Source organism: Giraffa tippelskirchi, chromosome 13, assembly GCF_054371585.1.
Source record: "Giraffa tippelskirchi isolate mGirTip1 chromosome 13, T2T-mGirTip1v1.2.pri, whole genome shotgun sequence".
Classification (NCBI taxonomy): Eukaryota; Metazoa; Chordata; class Mammalia; order Artiodactyla; family Giraffidae; genus Giraffa; species Giraffa tippelskirchi.
Window position 1 is genome coordinate 25007718 of NC_137287.1, and position 6000 is coordinate 25013717.

The 6000-nt window shown below is 44.6% G+C and overlaps 1 long non-coding RNA gene across 1 annotated transcript in view; it reads right to left on the minus strand.

The window, feature by feature from the left end:
* The window catches only part of LOC145532073 (uncharacterized), a 64633-nt gene extending 58860 nt beyond the window's left edge, over nucleotides 1-5773 (minus strand). Inside the window, exons 1-2 of the long non-coding RNA XR_014072965.1 lie at nucleotides 5418-5773; nucleotides 4174-4270 (exon numbers count right to left, since the gene is read on the minus strand). This is a non-coding gene — a long non-coding RNA (uncharacterized LOC145532073). The remainder of the gene's footprint in view (nucleotides 1-4173; nucleotides 4271-5417) is intronic.
* Between the last annotated feature and the right edge of the window lie 227 nt (nucleotides 5774-6000).

The window sequence follows — 6000 nt, forward strand, 5'->3', positions numbered from 1 at the left end:
TGGTCTGTTGTAATTAAAAAGAAGTAGCTGCAATATTTACAGAAGCCAGGACATGGAAGCAACCTCGATGTCTATCTACAGATAAAGAAGTTGTGGTACATTAATGCAATGGAATATTACTCAGCCATGAAAAGGAATGAATCTGAGTCAGTTGTAGTGAGGTGTGTGAATCTAGAACCTCTTATTCAGAGTGAAGTAAGTCAGAAAGAGAAAAACAAGTATCATATATTAACACATATATTAATATATGGAATCTAGAAAAATGTTTCTGATGAACTTAGTAGAGAATGGACTTGTGGACAGAGTAGGGGAAGATGCTGCTAAAGTTGCTTCAGTCGTGTCCGACTCTGTAGGACCCCATAGACAGCAGCCCACCAGGCTCCCTTGTCCCTGGGATTCTCCAGGCAAGAACACTGGAGTGGGTTGCCATTTCCTTCTCCAGTGCAAGAAAGTGAAAAGTGAAAGTGAAGTCGCTCAGTCGTGTCCAACTCTTAGCGACCCCATGGACTGCAGCCCACCAGGCTCCTCCATCCGCAGGATTTTCCAGGCAAGAGTACTGGAGTAGGGGAAGGTGACAGTGGGACAAATTGAGAAAGTAGTATTGACATATACACACTATCATGTATAAGATAGATAGTGGGAAGTTGCTACATAACATAGGGAGCCCAGCCTGGTGCTCTGTGATGACCTAAAGGGTGGATGGGGGGAGAAGAGAGAGGCTCAGGAGGGAAGGATTATATATAATTATGACTGATTTGAGTTATCATACAGCAGAAACCAACAGAAAATTGTAAAGCAATTTTCCACCAGTTAAAAAAGAAATAGCTGCAACAAGCTATATGTTCATCAACAGAGGACTGGTTAAAAAATTACGGTACTTCCATGAAATGCAAGATGATAAAAAAAGCGGATCTGTATGTGCTCACAGTATACGTTGGGACTCTCTCCAACATATACTGTTAAGAGAAGAGCTTGAAGAGAAGCGAAGTGCCAAACAGTGTGTATAATATGATCCCATTTATGGGGGAAAAGGTAGACATGCGTGTTTACGCAGAAGAAAATTATAGAGATCTCTGAAATACACAAGTGATACCATTTGGGATGTGAGAAAACTGTCCGGGGAAACTGATCTTTTACTTTGAAAGTATTTGAAATTATAATCATAATTAACCTTATAATTACAATTCTTGAAAGTCTGTTGATCTAGACAATCTTTTCTGCTCCCCCCCACAAAGTGGCACATGCTGAGACAGACTTTCCAGTTTAAGTGTAACAATTTGCGGGTCTAGTTTAAATGTGACAATTTAAGTGCGGCTGAAACTGCCCCCTTGTTTTGCACTCTGCGCTGGAGACAGGGCAATGCTGAACCTTCCACACATGGCCACGAGAGGGCGCGCTGAAGTAGCCAAACTCGCTGAGGAACCAGTTGAGGGGGTTGAGGTTGGGGGGGAACCCTGGGAACACTCCGGAACAAAAAGCCATCTTATTTTCAAAAGGCTGATGGAGTCCCCACTGGGTGTTCACACTCGGTCTCCTCCTAAGTAAACGAACATAATTGCAATTTAATTTCTTCTAAATCGCATCAACAATTAAAGGGAAATTATTCCCCTCGCCCCCCCCCTTTTTTTTTGCAATAGCCTCCGGATAATTTCAGTCCTTTGTGGCGAAACCATTGGATTTCGATGACTTTCTCCCTAGAGTTCCCCTGGTAGGTAGAATCTGCCTTCTACGCCTACTTTGATTTACTGTGAAGCTGCCAACATCATAATGCATCATTTTGCCTTTGCTGTGTGACGATAAATAATCTCCTTCCTCAGAACTGGGCATATTAAGATGTCTCTCTGTGGCCATCATGATTCACTTTTTCACGTTCAGAAGGGAGAAAACAGAAAGCTTTCTCCAGTTGGGCCCCTCCCTTCCTCCCTCACAGTGGCTTCCACTGTTACTGCCTCTCTGATTATTTATTCTTTTGAGCTCAGATCTACAAACCTTCCAGTAATGCCCATTGTCAACTGGAGAGAATAAAATGAATAACACCTGGCCCCTCCTTAATTCCTCAGTTCTCGCATTAGGGGAAAGCAGTGGACCAAAAAAAAAACCCGAAAAAACCCTACGTGTTCGCAGTCCCGGAAAGCTGTTAACAAATGAATGAATAAACAAAATGCAATCTATCCATACAATGGAATATTATTCAGCCATAAAAAGAAATGAAATACTGCTGCATGCTATATCTTGGATAGATCTCAAAAACATCATGCTAAGTGAAAGAGGTCAGACACATATTGTATGACTTCATTTATTTGAAATGTTCAGAACAGGCAAACCCTTAAAGAGAGAAAGTATTAATAGATGAGTGGTTGCCAGGGGCTGGCTAGAGGAATTGATAGGGGAGGGACTGCTTGATGGGTACAGAGTCTCCTTTAAGATGATTACAATGTTTTGAAACTAGAGAGGGGTGACGGTTCCACAACACTGTGAATGTATTTAATGCTACGGAATTGTATACACTTTATAAGAGTTAACTTTGCTATGTGGATTTCATATCAATTAAAAAGAAAAGAAAAAAGCCCAGCTCTTATAAAGTTTGCATCCTAATGGGCATTGATTGAACATAAATCATTAAGTAAAGAAACAATGCGCTTGGAGTCACGTGGGAGAGACAGACAACAACACCTTTCTTTCTAGTGTGAGCAACGCCCTGGCAGACACATGCTAAGGGAAAGACAAAATTCCAGGTGACAATACTGTTCTGCAGGAGTTTCCAGCAGCCTCAGTCAGCGCCCTGGGATTGAGTCCCAGCCCTGGCTAACTGGCTGTGTGACCTTGGACACATCATACATGTTTATTCATTTATTCACTCATATGAGATAGCTTGAATCTAGAGATACTGGAAGCTCCCAACACATTCTGTTCTTTCTGGAGGCATCCATCTTCTCTGTCCACCTCCCAAGTCTTAAGTCCTGTTTTAACCAGTCTCAATTTGATACCTCTGTTGAGTGATGCTACATTGGGAGTCAGAGGACTCTGGGGTTTGTGAAAAAGTTGTTGTCGTTCAGTTGCTCTGTTGTGTCTGACTCTTTGCAACCCCATGGACTGTAGCCCACCGGGTTCCTCTGTCCTCCACGATCTCCTGAAGTTTACCCAAACAGTAGAGCCCTTTTCTCTGCGGGATGCAGAGAGAGAAAACAGAAAGTCACTTGGATGTTCCCTGAGAATTCTCACCTTCCTGGATTTTGCTTCTTTATGGGCCTTGGAGGCTTTGTGTTGAGTGACTTGACTGTGAATCTCAAGCCACAGCAGATGCTCAGAAGCCAATAAAGGACCCTGGCAGGACCCTCTGGAGAGCAACCTCCTAGTTGGTAGCAATACAGAAGATGTACAAGTCCTATCCTGCTGCAGCTTTCATCCTGGTTTACTCCAGGGGGTGGGGTGACACAGTAAAGAGTTGCTGCTCCTGCCAAAATTCTGTAGCTGTTGTGGCACAAGGGTAGTCTATATGTAGACATACATCCCACTCCAGTATTCTTGCCTGGAGAATCCCTTGGACGGAGGAACCTGGTGGGCTACAGTCCATGGGGTTGCAAAGAGTTGGACAAGACTGAAGCAACTTAACACACACTTATAAATATATATTATATATAAATTGAATTAGGGCTCACCCTTGTGACTGCATTTTACCATAATTACCTCTTTAAAGGCCTTATCTCCAAATGCTGTCACATTGTGAGTGAGGTAGTATGGCTTCGACATATGAATTTTGGGGAGATGCAATTCAGCCCATAAGCCTCCCTACCATCCATAAGCACCTGGTGGTATGAAGTTCTAACAAACCAACTCAGAGAGGTTTCTGACTCTCCCTCTCTCCCCTCCTCCTGGTCCCAGCACCTTACTTAGGCTGTCTGGCCACTGAATACAGATGTCCCTGGAAAGGGATCATTTGCTCACGGCTGCTTCTTGAATAATGCTCAAAATGAAAGGGTTAGGGAGTGATTTGTTTTTTTGAAAAAATCAGAATTTCATCTTAACCATTTCTGGGCTCATTGCAACCATCTTCTCCTGGAATATATTAGTGGGGCTTTTCCAGAGAAACGGAAACAGCAGGAGATAAGTCCATACAGACATAGATAGAGACATATGATATATATGAGAGATTGAGATAAGGAATCGGCTCACGTTATGATGAAGGCTGAAGTCCGAGATCTGCAGTCATGAGGCTGGTGATGCAAGAGAGCCGCCGGTGATGGTATAGTTCTTGCCTGAGTCCAAAGGCCTGAGAACCAGGAGGGATAATGATATGAGCTCCAATCTGGGTTCAAGTCCAAAGACAGAAGACTGATGTCCCACAGGGAAGACAGACAGGCGGTCTAATCCAGACACACCAGCTCAGACACACCCAGAATAATATTTGTCTGGGTCCCCCAGCGGCTCAGTCAAGCTGACATATGAAATTAATCATTGCAAGGTAGAACCTGACTGAAGGGGACTAGGAGATTCAAACTTAACTCTGCCTCAGACGCCTGGGCTCACCTGTTGGATTAATATGGCCCTAGATCATAAAAATAATGAACACTTCTTTGAGTACCCTGCTAGTAGCCCTCTAAAGCAGGGTCATGATCATTCTCTATAAGCTTTATGAAAGCATCGTTGTCCTTGCACTGGCCTCTCGGGTGGAGGCCTGGGTGCGGGCAGGGGCTGATTGGAAAAGTGAGGTTGTATCAACTAGGAGGTGCACAGTGATTCAGGGAGGTGGAGGAACAGCGTGGGCACAGGCACCGTGGAGGAGGCGCCTTGGACCCCAGAAGGTGGGAGAAGGAAAGGACGTTAGCAATCTTTTGTCTTTCAGAGCCACCTCTAGAGCTTTCCTTAGGAAGGAAAACTCCCTAATCTCAAACGGCTGCAAATGTCTGAAATCTGTCAACTGGCCCGCCATTCCCCACTAGGTGGCTCTAACGGTAATTTGATCATGGGTCTCCTTAACCTTGAGCTTCCCAAGTGGCACTCATTGTAAAGAAACCAGCCTGCCAATACAGGAGACATAAGAGACACAAGTAGGTTCGATCCCTGGGTCCGGAAGATCCCCTGGAGGAGGAAATGGCAATCCACTCCAGTGTTCTGGAGAATCCCATGGACAGAGGAGACTGAGGGCTATAGTCCATGGGATCGCAGAGTCAGACACTACTGAAGTGACTTTGCACACTCCTTAACCTGACAGAAAAGTCTTCGGGGAACAGCAGGAGTTGGCCCCAGCTCTTGTACCTCCCATGCAAAGCACCTGTCCACCTCTTGTCCACCTCCATTCCCATAGCCATTGCGCAATCATTTGGGCAAATGCCCCAATTGGCGGCATCGATGCACAAGACAGGTTGCCTTAGGCAGTTCCTTAATTACTCAAACCGAACTGGCACCTTTAGACCTACCAGTTCATCACCTTGTACTCTCTGACTGATATACATCCCACTTACAGGCCCCAACAATTGTAAACAACCCTCTTTTCAGGAGCACCGTTAGCAACCCGGGACTGTACTTTTGTACAAGTCAGGCATTGACTTGTCTCCCTCCTGAAAACACCATGACTTGCATCATCGGGGTAGTCAAAAGAGATCTTCAAGTATTTGAGAAAATGCCACAATATCTGGCATAGCTGCAGGGATCCCTCCAAAATGAGGCTATGATCTGTTGTTTTTCATACTCATTATTTTTCAGTTATCCACAAAAAGGAAGTCACCCAGTTGGGATAGATGGTATGGAACCAATCCCTGATTTTAGCCAAAGTGATCGGTGATACCACCTCATCCCTAGAAGACATTCAGGTCAGCCTCATCTCACTGGTCAGGGTCATAATGGATGATGTGATTGCCGTAGTTTCTTTTCTGCAGGTCACAGTGGCATCTGTGCAACCTCTTGAACCTCCTGCTGTATCTGGACCAATGCCCTAGGCCAAGAGGAAAAGTCAACACAACCATTTAAGAAGAAAGTCACCTGGATTTCTAAGGATGACCC